This window comes from Engraulis encrasicolus, chromosome 8, assembly GCF_034702125.1.
Source record: "Engraulis encrasicolus isolate BLACKSEA-1 chromosome 8, IST_EnEncr_1.0, whole genome shotgun sequence".
In the NCBI taxonomy this organism is placed as follows: domain Eukaryota; kingdom Metazoa; phylum Chordata; class Actinopteri; order Clupeiformes; family Engraulidae; genus Engraulis; species Engraulis encrasicolus.
Window position 1 is genome coordinate 25023371 of NC_085864.1, and position 17569 is coordinate 25040939.

Here is a 17569-nt window from a genome sequence, read left to right on the forward strand (position 1 = left end):
TATGTGCTGTATTTATACTCTGTAACTGATTGTGTTAAACTTAGTGCTCGGTGTAAGAACCTAATGTAATGTTTTAAAATAGGTGTTGTGCTGTGGACCTAGACCTATGTCCGGTTAGGTGCACTACTCGCGTACCGCAGGTATTTGAAGACTTTGTAAACATGCACTTAAAACAAAATGTAATGTAAATGCTGTCATCATGATCAATTTGTTCTCTGTTCCCGAGGTTTTGTCCAGAGAACGCCAGGAGCGCCCTGGCACTGGCGATCGCTGGCGACTGGAACCTGAAGTATGTTTCATTACATTTTATGATCACATGCATTTGAAAGCAATGCGTTTTGAATTGTCTATTTGTTTGTGGCTGGCGTGTAACAGTGTCTTGTTTGTGAGTAGGCATTGCTGTGACGGCCGGAGACGCCGGACGCAATTGGTTAATCCTCATTCGAGGCCTAGAGGTAAAGCTTGCTGTGTGTGTGTGTGTGTGGTTGAACATCTGTAAATAGTGTTTACTGCTTGTAGCGTCGCATGATTTGTTTAATGGTGAAATCTTAAAATAACCTGCATGGCTTGTTTAAAGTGTGTGTGTGATTTCCTGAAATTATTGCATGATGTGTGTTATGGCGTTTCTTAACCTTTTTATTGCATGATTTGCATGATGGTGTGTATGAAATAGTATTGCATGCTTAGCATCAGTAAATATTGTTGATAGGTGAACCTTCCCATGTCCATGCAGCTTATGTTTTCCTTTTTGTCTTGGCAGAGCGATTGCCACTGCTGCTCTGTTAGACCTTTTTGTACACCCAGTTGTTGCCCTTTTTGTTGTTTTAAATTTGAGTCATTCATTTTGATTTATTTTCAGTTTTGTTTAATAATGCTCGTATTGAATCTGTTTTCTTTCTGTTTTCAATAAATAATTACCATTTGATTATTCACCTGAATTCACGTCTCTGCTCTTACTTGCTTACCTGTGTGTGGGAAACCCTCTTGTGCTAAAACCTGGTCTAAGAACCATTGTTCAACAAGTATATCTGGTGGTGCAAGGCCACCAGTGGCGTAGTCGTTAAAACACTTAAATACTTAAATCTCCAACCTACCCTCGGTTACAAAGTGGCGTAGTCGGCAGGATAAGTTGGAGATTTAAGTAAACAGAGACGTGGATTGCAAGTGTTTTTTTTTGTTTGTTTGTTTTTTTTTTGAAGGGCAATAACTGTGGTTTCATTTAGAGGCAGAGCAGCAGTCGGCGCATCGAGGGACCCTGCAGCTGACCTGAAGAACCGCACCACGCCTGGAAATCTTCACCCCTGTTCCGACCTCTCCTCCTCCTCGTTAACATCACCTGACTGTCTTCCCTTTTAGTGATGGCGGAGGAACTGGAGGAGCTAAGGGAGCTAGTGCGTCAGCTCCGCTCGGACAATGACCGACTCACCCAGGAAGCGGCTAACAGGCCAGTTGCGGCAGCCCCCGCTGCCACGCCCGAGACCTCCAATGCCTCATCAGGGCCCCCTAATGGACAGACTACACGTGCTGGTAATGCTGCTTCTACCGAGCGAGTCTTGTACCTCCCTAGGGAGCGTAAATGTCCTGTGTTTAGGGGGCGGGTGGGCATTAGCATTGATGATTGGGTGGAAGAGGTTAATGCTTGTGTTCGTGTAAGAAATATAGGTTCACGTGACAAGGCATATTTCATGCTTGATCACTTGGAGGGTGAGGCCAGAGATGAGATTAAATATAGGCCTCGAGCAGAGCGTGAAGACCCAATTAAAATTGAGGCTGTGCTCAGAGAATTGTATGGGTGCTCAAAATCTTATGTTGCCCTCCAAGAGAATTTCTTTTCAAGGAAACAACGTGACGGTGAATCTCTGCAAGAATACTCTCATGCCCTTCTTTCCCTTATGGACCAGGTGAAGCAGTGCTCTCCAGATTCAGTACCCCAGTCTGACCAGTTGTTACGTGATCAATTTGCAGAACATGTTCTTGACTCCGATCTACGCAGGGAATTGAAACGACTGATTCGCCAAAAGGCAGACATGACCATGTTGGAGGTGCGGGCTGAAGCCATCCGGTGGGAGCGTGAGGGCAGGCCAAATGATGCCAGAGGTAGGAGTCATTCCGTTCCTTCCCTCTGTGCGATGCAGTATGGCAGGGCCCAGCAGAGTGTCCCGTCCCCCTCGGCTAACTCGGAAATGGCAGAGTTAAGGGCCATGGTGCTGAAACAGCAAGAGCAGATAAGTCAGCTGACCAATAGTTTTAACATGATGCAGCCCCGTTCACGTCCAGCAAGGCCTAGTCGTTCTTCCCCCCTGATCTGTAGGCGGTGCCAGCAGCATGGGCATTATGCCAGGGAGTGTCGGAATGAGTATGTGCCCCCAGCGCCTAGTCCTACCCCCCAAAGCAGGCCTGATGACTCCCCCTCCGCACCGGCAGCGGGAAACTAGCTCCCTCCAATGTGCTGAGTCACACGTTGGAAGGGGGCACCACTGGCTCACTTGGCCCAAAAGTCACGCGCCAAGCCGTATCCTCCCTCCTCGGTCAGTGCCCAAAGGTAGCTGTCAGAGCAGGGGGTGTAGTGGTAAATTGTCTGTTAGACACAGGCTCCATGGTATCCACCATGGTAGAAAGTTTCTTTATGCAAAATTTCAAAGACCAGCTGCAAAATTGCCATTGGTTGCAGCTTCGCGCTGCAAATGGTTTGGACATACCTTATACTGGCTACGTTGAGTTAACTGTCGAAGTGCTTGGTAAGGTCATCCCGCAACGTGGTTGGCTAGTTGTGAAGGACCCCCCAGGTCAGCCCTCTCAACCCGTAGTGCCTGGGGTATTAGGGATGAACGTCATTCGTGAATGTTACGATGTGCTGTTTGGGCAGCATGGTCCAGCCCTCTTTGACCTCCCACCGGTGGTTCATGCCTCATCTCCTTGGCAACAGGCCCTACAGCATTGCCATAAAGCCCAGTTGCGATATCCTAAGGCTAGAAGAATAGGCGTTGCTAAAGTGAGGAGCCGGCGACCTGTTCACATTCCTGGCGGCACCCTTAAGTTGGTAGCTGCCACCTGCTCTAGCCTATTCGGGGCAGCCTCAAACCCCGTCTTGTTAGAGCCGGCCAGTGACTCCCTCCCCGAAGGCCTTCTCATCTCTCCCTCACTGGTTAAAGTGCAGCGAGGTACTGTCTTTGTCGCTGTAGTCAATGTGGGTAGGACGCATGCAACACTCCCTCCTCGTCACTCTGTAGGTCGGTTAGCACACGTCACCGTTGAAAGCCTCCCAACCGGAATCACAGAGGTGGTAGCTAAGCCAGACATGCACACACACACAGCAACCCTCCAGACACACACTGGTCAGGTAAGCTCGGTGAGGGAGCACATTCAGAACATTGATCTCTCTGTACTCTCACCCCCTGAACAAGAAAAAGTTAGGTCCTTGCTGTTGAAACATGAGCTTGTGTTTTCTGCTTTTGAAGGTGACCTTGGTTGCACTAATCTCCTCTCACATGACATTCCCTTGCTTGATGACAAGCCAGTTAGGCAGAGGTACAGGCGCTTGCCGCCCTCCGATTATGATGCAGTCAAAACACATCTTCGGCAGCTGCTGGACAGTCAGGTCATCCGGGAAAGTAGTAGCCCCTATGCCTCCCCCATTGTTCTTGTGCGGAAGAAGGACGGAAGCCTCCGGATGTGTGTGGACTACCGAATGCTGAACAGCAAGACCCGGAAGGATGCCTTTCCGCTCCCCCGCATTGAGGAGTCCCTGGATGCCCTGTCCGGGGCACAGTGGTTCTCAACCCTAGACCTAGCGAGCGGCTACAACCAAGTCCCGGTCACTGAGGGGGATCGCCCGAAGACTGCCTTTTGCACGCCCTTTGGGCTATTCGAGTTCAATCGAATGCCCTTTGGGTTGTGCAATGCCCCGAGCACCTTCCAGCGATTGATGGAGCGGTTGTTTGGGGATCAGCACTGTCAATCCTTATTACTGTACTTGGACGATATAATTGTTTTCTCTTCCAATGTAGACAATCATGTGAGCCGCCTGGACCTGGTCCTCAACCGTCTCCATCGAGAAGGACTGAAAGCCAAGCTGGAGAAATGCTGCTTCTTCAGGAAGGAGGTCCAATACCTGGGGCATGTTATCTCCTGTGATGGTGTCGCAACAGACCCTGGTAAGGTCTCGGCAGTGAGCAATTGGCCCCACCCCACCAATGTCTCAGACCTCAGGTCATTTCTGGGGTTCGCCAGTTACTACCGGCGATTTGTCCCAGGGTTTTCCTCCCTTGCCTCCCCCCTGCATCGCCTGGTGGCTGACCTGGCTGGGACGAAGACGCGTAAGGGGCGAGGCCCAAGACTGGATGGAGCCTGGACAGAGGCCTGTGATCAGAGCTTCCAGGAGCTGAAGAACAGGTTGGTGAATGCACCCATCTTGGCCTTTGCTAACTTCAACCTTCCTTTTATTCTTAAGGTAGACGCCAGCCACATCGGGCTCAGAGCAGTGTTGTCCCAGGAACAGGAGGGGAAAGTCCGTCCCATTGCCTATGCCAGCCGAAGTCTCAGTCCTCCCGAGAAGAACTACAGCTCCATGAAACTGGAATTCCTGGCCATGAAGTGGGCAATGTCTGAGAAATTCCGGGAGTACCTGTGGGGTCAGCAGTGCACCGTCTGGACCGACAACAACCCCCTGAGCCATCTGGACACTGCGAAGTTGGGTGCCACCGAACAGCGATGGGTGGCAGAGCTCGCCGTCTTCAACTACACCATCCGATACCGCTCAGGACGCCTGAACAGGAATGCTGACTCACTCTCGCGCCAGGGCCCTGCAGCAGGTTGCGAAGCCACCAGCCCTGCCACCGCCGGTACCGTCCTTCCAGTTCCTCTTCTGCAAGCCGCTCGTCGTGAGGGGCCCCTCCAGGTGACTCAAGCAAGCACGTCGGCCCTCCCGTCTCGAACCCCAGGCGATATGAAGGCCCTGCAAACTGCAGACCCCACCATCGGTTCAATCCTCCCGTTCTGGCGTGCACAGAAGCCACCCAACTCCATAGAATGCGATGGGCTGTCGGAACGAGCTAAATTGCTATTGAAGCAGTGGGATAAGTTGGTTGATGTCCGTGAGGTCCTGCACCGCCAGATCCAGCGACCTGATGGGGGAGAAGAGATCCTTCAACTCGTGTTGCCAGAATGCCTGAAGGACGACGTGCTCGGGGAACTCCATGATAGGCATGGGCACCAGGGCACCGAACGAACCATAGAACTCATTCGGCAGCGATGCTACTGGCCATGCATGAGGGAAGATATCAAGGAGTGGCGCAAAGACTGTACACGTTGCATTCTGTCGAAGCAGACCCAGCCAAAGCTGCATGCACCAATGGGACACCTACTTGCGGCCCGGCCGAACCAAGTCGTGGCAATTGACTTCACGCTGCTAGAACCCTCTCGTGATGGTAAAGAACAGGTGCTAGTCATGACGGATGTATTTTCCAAGTTTACCCAGGCAGTACCGACACGGGACCAGAAGGCGTTGACGGTGGCCAGTGTGCTGGTTCGAGAGTGGGTTGTCCGGTATGGGTCCCAGCTCGCCTCCATTCCGACCAAGGCCGCAGCTTTGAAAGCATCATCATTCAACAGCTGTGTGACCTATATGGCATACAGAAGACCCGTACAACACCCTACCACCCGCAGGGTAATGGCCAGTGTGAGCGGTTCAACCGAACGATGCACAATCTGCTCCGTACGCTCTCCCTTGAGCAGAAGAACCACTGGCCTGATTACCTACCTCAGCTTGTATTCAGTTACAACACCACCATTCACCAGTCAACCGGCGAGTCTCCTCATTTCTTAATGTCCGGTCAAGAGCCGCAATTGCCAATTGACTTTCTGGGCAGGGTGCAAGAACCGGAAGCTGGCCGAGTAAGCGACTGGGTGCAGGAGCACCAGAGGCGGCTGGACGTGGCCTTCCAGGGTGCCAAAGGACGGATGGAAGCAGCAGCAGCCCAGAGGAAAGCACGACATGACCAGAAGGGCCAATGTGACCCATTGGAGGTGGGACAACTGGTCTATGTTCGAGATCACACAGTCAGAGGTCGTAACAAGATCCAGGATGCCTGGAGCCCAGCCATTCACCAGGTCCTCCGAGCACCGCCTCCGGGAGGGGTGGTGTACTCCATAGCACCCAGGCATGACCTGGACAAGACTCGACAAGTGCACCGGACCATGCTGAAACCAGTACCCCCAAGTCAGGCTGGGGAGTTGCCCATCATGCTGGCAGAACCTCAGAACCTACCTGATGAAGATGAGGAAAATGAGCTTGGACGCTGGGTCTGTGTCTCTGCATCTGGGCCCTTGCCACAGCCCAACCAAGGGAGCTCGGCTGTCCCTCGGGCAGGAGCCCCAGAAGTTCCGCCTCCACTTGTGAACGCTGAACCCCTTCCAACCACTGCGGTCCGACCCTCTACCTCCTCAGAGGCGAACCCTGAGGACGGCATACCCACCTTTCGGAGAACTTCACGCACCACCGCAGGAAGACACGGGAACCCACATCGCCTGCCGGAATCAACAGTGGGTAGGGCAGATGGGGCTATGAACTCCCGGGTGCTTGGCTCTAGCAGTAAAGTTGTAGTAGTCTTCCGACCCTGGTGTTAGAGTTGCTGTAGTCGCCTCAAGCCCAGTTATTTCTCACTCCTAGTGTCTTTGCTGCCCAATTCTTTAGAACATCTTTCATTAGATGTCCCCTTTTATCTGCGGGACGCAGACACAAAAAGGAGGGGTAAAATGTAACCGGCAGCCTGTTGGCTGCTCTTGGCCACCGTAGTAGTCCCTTGCTGACACACCCCCCCTGGTTAGCATGCCGGTAGCTACGCAATCAACTTTTCATTCATAAAAAGGGTCACTCACCAGCAGGTAAACACAAGCTCTGGTTCGTCTGACTTGTCATCCCCGCGCTCACTGTGCTCGCTGCCCGAGGTATGTGCTGTATTTATACTCTGTAACTGATTGTGTTAAACTTAGTGCTCGGTGTAAGAACCTAATGTAATGTTTTAAAATAGGTGTTGTGCTGTGGACCTAGACCTATGTCCGGTTAGGTGCACTACTCGTGTACCGCAGGTATTTGAAGACTTTGTAAACATGCACTTAAAACAAAATGTAATGTAAATGCTGTCATCATGATCAATTTGTTCTCTGTTCCCGAGGTTTTGTCCAGAGAACGCCAGGAGCGCCCTGGCACTGGCGATCGCTGGCGACTGGAACCTGAAGTATGTTTCATTACATTTTATGATCACATGCATTTGAAAGCAATGCGTTTTGAATTGTCTATTTGTTTGTGGCTGGCGTGTAACAGTGTCTTGTTTGTGAGTAGGCATTGCTGTGACGGCCGGAGACGCCGGACGCAATTGGTTAATCCTCATTCGAGGCCTAGAGGTAAAGCTTGCTGTGTGTGTGTGTGTGTGGTTGAACATCTGTAAATAGTGTTTACTGCTTGTAGCGTCGCATGATTTGTTTAACGGTGAAATCTTAAAATAACCTGCATGGCTTGTTTAAAGTGTGTGTGTGATTTCCTGAAATTATTGCATGATGTGTGTTATGGCGTTTCTTAACCTTTTTATTGCATGATTTGCATGATGGTGTGTATGAAATAGTATTGCATGCTTAGCATCAGTAAATATTGTTGATAGGTGAACCTTCCCATGTCCATGCAGCTTATGTTTTCCTTTTTGTCTTGGCAGAGCGATTGCCACTGCTGCTCTGTTAGACCTTTTTGTACACCCAGTTGTTGCCCTTTTTGTTGTTTTAAATTTGAGTCATTCATTTTGATTTATTTTCAGTTTTGTTTAATAATGCTCGTATTGAATCTGTTTTCTTTCTGTTTTCAATAAATAATTACCATTTGATTATTCACCTGAATTCACGTCTCTGCTCTTACTTGCTTACCTGTGTGTGGGAAACCCTCTTGTGCTAAAACCTGGTCTAAGAACCATTGTTCAACAAGTATATCTGGTGGTGCAAGGCCACCAGTGGCGTAGTCGTTAAAACACTTAAATACTTAACTCTCCAACCTACCCTCGGTTACAAAGTGGCAGTAGTTGGCAGAATAAGTAAACAGAGACGTGGATTGCAAGTGGTTTTTTTTTTGTTTTTTTGAAGGGCAATAACTGTGGTTTCATTTAGAGGCAGAGCAGCAGTCGGCGCATCGAGGGACCCTGCAGCTGACCTGAAGAACCGCACCACGCCTGGAAATCTTCACCCCTGTTCCGACCTCTCCTCCTCGTTAACATCACCTGACTGCTTTCCCTTTTTGTGATGGCGGAGGAACTGGAGGAGCTAAGGGAGCTAGTGCGTCAGCTCCGCTCGGACAATGAACGACTCACCCAGGAAGCGGCTAACAGGCCAGTTGCGGCAGCCCCCGCTGCCACGCCCGAGACCTCCAATGCCTCATCAGGGCCCCCTAATGGACAGACTACACGTGCTGGTAATGCTGCTTCTACCGAGCGAGTCTTGTACCTCCCTAGGGAGCGTAAATGTCCTGTGTTTAGGGGGCGGGTGGGCATTAGCATTGATGATTGGGTGGAAGAGGTTAATGCTTGTGTTCGTGTAAGAAATATAGGTTCACGTGACAAGGCATATTTCATGTTTGATCACTTGGAGGGTGAGGCCAGAGATGAGATTAAATATAGGCCTCGAGCAGAGCGTGAAGACCCAATTAAAATTGAGACTGTGCTCAGAGAATTGTATGGGTGCTCAAAATCTTATGTTGCCCTCCAAGAGAATTTCTTTTCAAGGAAACAACGTGACGGTGAATCTCTGCAAGAATACTCTCATGCCCTTCTTTCCCTTATGGACCAGGTTAAGCAGTGCTCTCCAGATTCAGTACCCCAGTCTGACCAGTTGTTACGTGATCAATTTGCAGAACATGTTCTTGACTCCGATCTACGCAGGGAATTGAAACGACTGATTCGCCAAAAGGCAGACATGACCATGTTGGAGGTGCGGGCTGAAGCCATCCGGTGGGAGCGTGAGGGCAGGCCAAATGATGCCAGAGGTAGGAGTCATTCCGTTCCTTCCCTCTGTGCGATGCAGTATGGCAGGGCCCAGCAGAGTGTCCCGTCCCCCTCGGCTAACTCGGAAATGGCAGAGTTAAGGGCCATGGTGCTGAAACAGCAAGAGCAGATAAGTCAGCTGACCAATAGTTTTAACATGATGCAGCCCCCTTCACGTCCAGCAAGGCCTAGTCGTTCTTCCCCCCTGATCTGTAGGCAGTGCCAGCAGCATGGACATTATGCCAGGGAGTGTCGGAATGAGTATGTGCCCCCAGCGCGTAGTCCTGCCCCCCAGAGCAGGCCTGAAGACTCTCCCTCCACACCGGCAGCGGGAAACTAGCTCCCTCCAATGTGCTGAGTCACACGTTGGAAGGGGGCACCACTGGCTCACTTGGCCCAAAAGTCACGCGGCAGGCCGTATCCTCCCTTCTCGGTCAGTGCCCAAAGGTAGCTGTCAGAGCAGGGGGTGTAGTGGTAAATTGTCTGTTAGACACAGGCTCCATGGTATCCACCATGGTAGAAAGTTTCTTTATGCAAAATTTCAAAGACCAGCTGCAAAATTGCCATTGGTTGCAGCTTCGCGCTGCAAATGGTTTGGACATACCTTATACTGGCTACGTTGAGTTAACTGTCGAAGTGCTTGGTAAGGTCATCCCACAACGTGGTTGGCTAGTTGTGAAGGACCCCCCAGGTCAGCCCTCTCAACCCGTAGTGCCTGGGGTATTAGGGATGAACGTCATTCGTGAATGTTACGATGTGCTGTTTGGGCAGCATGGTCCAGCCCTCTTTGACCTCCCACCGGTGGTTCATGCCTCGTCTCCTTGGCAACAGGCCCTACAGCATTGCCATAAAGCCCAGTTGCGATATCCTAAGGCTAGAAGAATAGGCGTTGCTAAAGTGAGGAGCCGGCGACCTGTTCACATTCCTGGCGGCACCCTTAAGTTGGTAGCTGCCACCTGCTCTAGCCTATTCGGGGCAGCCTCAAACCCCGTCTTGTTGGAGCCGGCAAGTGACTCCCTCCCCGAAGGCCTTCTCATCTCTCCCTCACTGGTTAAAGTGCAGCGAGGTACTGTCTTTGTCCCTGTAGTCAATGTGGGTAGGACGCATGCAACACTCCCTCCTCGTCACTCTGTAGGTCGGTTAGCACACGTCACCGTTGAAAGCCTCCCAACCGGAATCACAGAGGTGGTAGCTAAGCCAGACATGCACACACTCACAGCAACCCTCCAGACACACACTGGTCAGGTTAGCTCGGTGAGGGAGCACATTCAGAACATTGATCTCTCTGTACTCTCACCCCCTGAACAAGAAAAAGTTAGGTCTTTGCTGTTGAAACATGAGCTTGTGTTTTCTGCTTTTGAAGGTGACCTTGGTTGCACTAATCTCCTCTCACATGACATTCCCTTGCTTGATGACAAGCCAGTTAGGCAGAGGTACAGGCGCTTGCCGCCCTCCGATTATGATGCAGTCAAAACACATCTTCGGCAGCTGCTGGACAGTCAGGTCATCCGGGAAAGTAGTAGCCCCTATGCCTCTCCCATTGTTCTTGTGCGGAAGAAGGACGGAAGCCTCCGGATGTGTGTGGACTACCGAATGCTGAACAGCAAGACCCGGAAGGATGCCTTTCCGCTCCCCCGCATTGAGGAGTCCCTGGATGCCCTGTCCGGGGCACAGTGGTTCTCAACCCTAGACCTAGCGAGCGGCTACAACCAAGTCCCGGTCACTGAGGGGGATCGCCCGAAGACTGCCTTTTGCACGCCCTTTGGGCTATTCGAGTTCAATCGAATGCCCTTTGGGTTGTGCAATGCCCCGAGCACCTTCCAGCGATTGATGGAGCGGTTGTTTGGGGATCAGCACTGTCAATCCTTATTACTGTACTTGGACGATATAATTGTTTTCTCTTCCAATGTAGACAATCATGTGAGCCGCCTGGACCTGGTCCTCAACCGTCTCCATCGAGAAGGACTGAAAGCCAAGCTGGAGAAATGCTGCTTCTTCAGGAAGGAGGTCCAATACCTGGGGCATGTTATCTCCTGTGATGGTGTCGCAACAGACCCTGGTAAGGTCTCGGCAGTGAGCAATTGGCCCCACCCCACCAATGTCTCAGACCTCAGGTCATTTCTGGGGTTCGCCAGTTACTACCGGCGATTTGTCCCAGGGTTTTCCTCCCTTGCCTCCCCCCTGCATCGCCTGGTGGCTGACCTGGCTGGGACGAAGACGCGTAAGGGGCGAGGCCCAAGACTGGATGGAGCCTGGACAGAGGCCTGTGATCAGAGCTTCCAGGAGCTGAAGAACAGGTTGGTACATGCACCCATCTTGGCCTTTGCTAACTTCAACCTTCCTTTTATTCTTGAGGTAGACGCCAGCCACATCGGGCTCGGAGCAGTGTTGTCCCAGGAACAGGAGGGGAAAGTCCGTCCCATTGCCTATGCCAGCCGAAGTCTCAGTCCTCCCGAGAAGAACTACAGCTCCATGAAACTGGAATTCCTGGCCATGAAGTGGGCAATGTCTGAGAAATTCCGGGAGTACCTGTGGGGTCAGCAGTGCACCGTCTGGACCGACAACAACCCCCTGAGCCATCTGGACACTGCGAAGTTGGGTGCCACCGAACAGCGATGGGTGGCAGAGCTCGCCGTCTTCAACTACACCATCCGATACCGCTCAGGACGCCTGAACAGGAATGCTGACTCACTCTCTCGCCAGGGCCCCACAGCAGGTTGCGAAGCCACCAGCCCTGCCACCGCCGGTACCGTCCTTCCAGTTCCTCTTCTGCAAGCCGCTCGTCGTGAGGGGCCCCTCCAGGTGACTCAAGCAAGCACGTCGGCCCTCCCGTCTCGAACCCCAGGCGATATGAAGGCCCTGCAAACTGCAGACCCCACCATCGGTTCAATCCTGCCCTTCTGGCGTGCACAGAAGCCACCCAACTCCATAGAATGCGATGGGCTGTCGGAACGAGCTAAGTTGCTATTGAAGCAGTGGGATAGGTTGGTTGATGTTCGTTAGGTCCTGCACCACCAGATCCAGCGACCTGATGGGGGAGAAGAGATCCTTCAACTCGTGTTGCCAGAATGCCTGAAGGACGACGTGCTCGGGGAACTCCATGATAGGCATGGGCACCAGGGCAACGAACGAACCATAGAACTGATTCGGCAGCGATGCTACTGGCCATGCATGAGGGAAGATATCAAGGAGTAGCGCAAAGACTGTACACGTTGCATTCTGTCGAAGCAGACCCAGCCAAAGCTGCATGCACCAATGGGACACCTACTTGCGGCCCGGCCGAACCAAGTCGTGGCAATTGACTTCACGCTGCTAGAACCCTCTCGTGATGGTAAAGAACAGGTGCTAGTCATGACGGATGTATTTTCCAAGTTTACCCAGGCAGTACCCACACGGGACCAGAAGGCGTCAACGGTGGCCAGCGTGCTGGTTCGAGAGTGGTTTGTCCGGTATGGGGTCCCAGCTCGCCTCCATTCCGACCAAGGCCGCAGCTTTGAAAGCATCATCATTCAACAGCTGTGTGACCTATATGGCATACAGAAGACCCGTACAACACCCTACCACCCGCAGGGTAATGGCCAGTGTGAGCGGTTCAACCGAACGATGCACAATCTGCTCCGTACGCTCTCCCTTGAGCAGAAGAACCACTGGCCTGATTACCTACCTCAGCTTGTATTCAGTTACAACACCACCATTCACCAGTCAACCGGCGAGTCTCCGCATTTCTTAATGTTTGGTCAAGAGCCGCAATTGCCAATTGACTTTCTGCTGGGCAGGGTGCAAGAACCGGAAGCTGGCCGAGTAAGCGACTGGGTGCAGGAGCACCAGAGGCGGCTGGACGTGGCCTTCCAGGGTGCCAAAGGACGGATGGAAGCAGCAGCAGCCCAGAGGAAAGCACGACATGACCAGAAGGGCCAATGTGACCCATTGGAGGTGGGACAACTGGTCTATGTTCGAGATCACACAGTCAGAGGTCGTAACAAGATCCAGGATGCCTGGAGCCCAGCCATTCACCAGGTCCTCCGAGCACCGCCTCCGGGAGGGGTGGTGTACTCCATAGCACCCAGGCATGACCTGGACAAGACTCGACAAGTGCACCGGACCATGCTGAAACCAGTACCCCCAAGTCAGGCTGGGGAGTTGCCCGTCATGCTGGCAGAACCTCAAAACCTACCTGATGAAGATGAGGGAAATGAGCTTGGACGCTGGGTCTGTGTCGCTGCATCTGGGCCCTTGCCACAGCCCGACCAGGGGAGCTCGGCTGTCCCTCGGGCAGGAGCCCCAGAAGTTCCGCCTCCACTTGTGAACGCTGAACCCCTTCCAACCACTGCGGTCCGACCCTCTACCTCCTCAGAGGCGAACCCTGAGGACGGCATACCCACCTTTCGGAGAACTTCACGCACCACCGCAGGAAGACACGGGAACCCACATCGCCTGCCGGAATCAACAGTGGGTAGGGCAGATGGGGCTATGAACTCCCGGGTGCTTGGCTCTAGCAGTAAAGTTGTAGTAGTCTTCCGACCCTGGTGTTAGAGTTGCTGTAGTCGCCTCAAGCCCAGTTATTTCTCACTCCTAGTGTCTTTGCTGCCCAATTCTTTAGAACATCTTTCATTAGATGTCCCCTTTTATCTGCGGGACGCAGACACAAAAAGGAGGGGTAAAATGTAACCGGCAGCCTGTTGGCTGCTCTTGGCCACCGTAGTAGTCCCTTGCTGACACACCCCCCCTGGTTAGCATGCCGGTAGCTACGCAATCAACTTTTCATTCATAAAAAGGGTCACTCACCAGCAGGTAAACACAAGCTCTGGTTCGTCTGACTTGTCATCCCCGCGCTCACTGTGCTCGCTGCCCGAGGTATGTGCTGTATTTATACTCTGTAACTGATTGTGTTAAACTTAGTGCTCGGTGTAAGAACCTAATGTAATGTTTTAAAATAGGTGTTGTGCTGTGGACCTAGACCTATGTCCGGTTAGGTGCACTACTCGTGTACCGCAGGTATTTGAAGACTTTGTAAACATGCACTTAAAACAAAATGTAATGTAAATGCTGTCATCATGATCAATTTGTTCTCTGTTCCCGAGGTTTTGTCCAGAGAACGCCAGGAGCGCCCTGGCACTGGCGATCGCTGGCGACTGGAACCTGAAGTATGTTTCATTACATTTTATGATCACATGCATTTGAAAGCAATGCGTTTTGAATTGTCTATTTGTTTGTGGCTGGCGTGTAACAGTGTCTTGTTTGTGAGTAGGCATTGCTGTGACGGCCGGAGACGCCGGACGCAATTGGTTAATCCTCATTCGAGGCCTAGAGGTAAAGCTTGCTGTGTGTGTGTGTGTGTGGTTGAACATCTGTAAATAGTGTTTACTGCTTGTAGCGTCGCATGATTTGTTTAACGGTGAAATCTTAAAATAACCTGCATGGCTTGTTTAAAGTGTGTGTGTGATTTCCTGAAATTATTGCATGATGTGTGTTATGGCGTTTCTTAACCTTTTTATTGCATGATTTGCATGATGGTGTGTATGAAATAGTATTGCATGCTTAGCATCAGTAAATATTGTTGATAGGTGAACCTTCCCATGTCCATGCAGCTTATGTTTTCCTTTTTGTCTTGGCAGAGCGATTGCCACTGCTGCTCTGTTAGACCTTTTTGTACACCCAGTTGTTGCCCTTTTTGTTGTTTTAAATTTGAGTCATTCATTTTGATTTATTTTCAGTTTTGTTTAATAATGCTCGTATTGAATCTGTTTTCTTTCTGTTTTCAATAAATAATTACCATTTGATTATTCACCTGAATTCACGTCTCTGCTCTTACTTGCTTACCTGTGTGTGGGAAACCCTCTTGTGCTAAAACCTGGTCTAAGAACCATTGTTCAACAAGTATATCTGGTGGTGCAAGGCCACCAGTGGCGTAGTCGTTAAAACACTTAAATACTTAAATCTCCAACCTACCCCCGGTTACAAAGTGGCAGTAGTTGGCAGAATATGTAAACAGAGGCGTGGATTGCAAGTGTTTTTTTTTGTTTGTTTGTTTTTTTGAAGGGCAATAACTGTGGTTTCATTTAGAGGCAGAGCAGCAGTCGGCGCATCGAGGGACCCTGCAGCTGACCTGAAGAACCGCACCACGCCTGGAAATCTTCACCCCTGTTCCGACCTCTCCTCCTCCTCGTTAACATCACCTGACTGTCTTCCCTTTTAGTGATGGCGGAGGAACTGGAGGAGCTAAGGGAGCTAGTGCGTCAGCTCCGCTCGGACAATGACCGACTCACCCAGGAAGCGGCTAACAGGCCAGTTGCGGCAGCCCCCGCTGCCACGCCCGAGACCTCCAATGCCTCATCAGGGCCCCCTAATGGACAGACTACACGTGCTGGTAATGCTGCTTCTACCGAGCGAGTCTTGTACCTCCCTAGGGAGCGTAAATGTCCTGTGTTTAGGGGGCGGGTGGGCATTAGCATTGATGATTGGGTGGAAGAGGTTAATGCTTGTGTTCGTGTAAGAAATATAGGTTCACGTGACAAGGCATATTTCATGTTTGATCACTTGGAGGGTGAGGCCAGAGATGAGATTAAATATAGGCCTCGAGCAGAGCGTGAAGACCCAATTAAAATTGAGACTGTGCTCAGAGAATTGCATGGGTGCTCAAAATCTTATGTTGCCCTCCAAGAGAATTTCTTTTCAAGGAAACAACGTGACGGTGAATCTCTGCAAGAATACTCTCATGCCCTTCTTTCCCTTATGGACAAGGTTAAGCAGTGCTCTCCAGATTCAGTACCCCAGTATGACCAGTTGTTACGTTATCAATTTGCAGAACATGTTCTTGACTCCGATCTACGCAGGGAATTGAAACGACTGATTCGCCAAAAGGCAGACATGACCATGTTGGAGGTGCGGGCTGAAGCCATCCGGTGGGAGCGTGAGGGCAGGCCTAATGATGTTGCCAGAGGTAGGAGTCATTCCGTTCCTTCCGTCTGTGCGATGCAGTATGGCAGGGCCCAGCAGAGTGTCCCTTCCCCCTCAGCTAACTCGGAAATGGCAGAGTTAAGGGCCATGGTGCTGAAACAGCAAGAGCAGATAAGTCAGCTGGCCAATAGTTTTAACATGATGCAGCCCCGTTCACGTCCAGCAAGGCCTAGTCGTTCTTCCCCCCTGATCTGTAGGCGGTGCCAGCAGCATGGGCATTATGCCAGGGAGTGTCGGAATGAGTATGTGCCCCCAGCGCCTAGTCCTGCCCCCCAGAGCAGGCCTGATGACTCCCCCTCCGCACCGGCATCGGGAAACTAGCTCCCTCCAATGTGCTGAGTCACACGTTGGAAGGGGGCACCACTGGCTCACTTGGCCCAAAAGTCACGCGCCAAGCCGTATCCTCCCTCCTCGGTCAGTGCCCAAAGGTAGCTGTCAGAGCAGGGGGTGTAGTGGTAAATTGTCTGTTAGACACAGGCTCCATGGTATCCACCATGGTAGAAAGTTTCTTTATGCAAAATTTCAAAGACCAGCTGCAAAATTGCCATTGGTTGCAGCTTCGCGCTGCAAATGGTTTGGACATACCTTATACCGGCTACGTTGAGTTAACTGTCGAAGTGCTTGGTAAGGTCATCCCACAACGTGGTTGGCTAGTTGTGAAGGACCCCCCAGGTCAGCCCTCTCAACCCGTAGTGCCTGGGGTATTAGGGATGAACGTCATTCGTGAATGTTACGATGTGCTGTTTGGGCAGCATGGTCCAGCCCTCTTTGACCTCCCACCGGTGGTTCATGCCTCATCTCCTTGGCAACAGGCCCTACAGCATTGCCATAAAGCCCAGTTGCGATATCCTAAGGCTAGAAGAATAGGCGTTGCTAAAGTGAGGAGCCGGCGACCTGTTCACATTCCTGGCGGCACCCTTAAGTTGGTAGCTGCCACCTGCTCTAGCCTATTCGGGGCAGCCTCAAACCCCGTCTTGTTGGAGCCGGCAAGTGACTCCCTCCCCGAAGGCCTTCTCATCTCTCCCTCACTGGTTAAAGTGCAGCGAGGTACTGTCTTTGTCCCTGTAGTCAATGTGGGTAGGACGCATGCAACACTCCCTCCTCGTCACTCTGTAGGTCGGTTAGCACACGTCACCGTTGAAAGCCTCCCAACCGGGATCACAGAGGTGGTAGCTAAGCCAGACATGCACACACTCACAGCAACCCTCCAGACACACACTGGTCAGGTTAGCTCGGTGAGGGAGCACATTCAGAGCATTGATCTCTCTGTACTCTCACCCCCTGAACAAGAAAAAGTTAGGTCTTTGCTGTTGAAACATGAGCTTGTGTTTTCTGCTTTTGAAGGTGACCTTGGTTGCACTAATCTCCTCTCACATGACATTCCCTTGCTTGATGACAAGCCAGTTAGGCAGAGGTACAGGCGCTTGCCGCCCTCCGATTATGATGCAGTCAAAACACATCTTCGGCAGCTGCTGGACAGTCAGGTCATCCGGGAAAGTAGTAGCCCCTATGCCTCTCCCATTGTTCTTGTGCGGAAGAAGGACGGAAGCCTCCGGATGTGTGTGGACTACCGAATGTTGAACAGCAAGACCCGG

General features: G+C 51.6%; 1 pseudogene; it reads left to right on the forward strand.

The window, feature by feature from the left end:
* The first annotated feature begins 1358 nt into the window (after positions 1-1358).
* LOC134453810 (uncharacterized) lies at positions 1359-16295 on the forward strand (annotated as a pseudogene).
* Positions 16296-17569: the final 1274 nt, after the last annotated feature.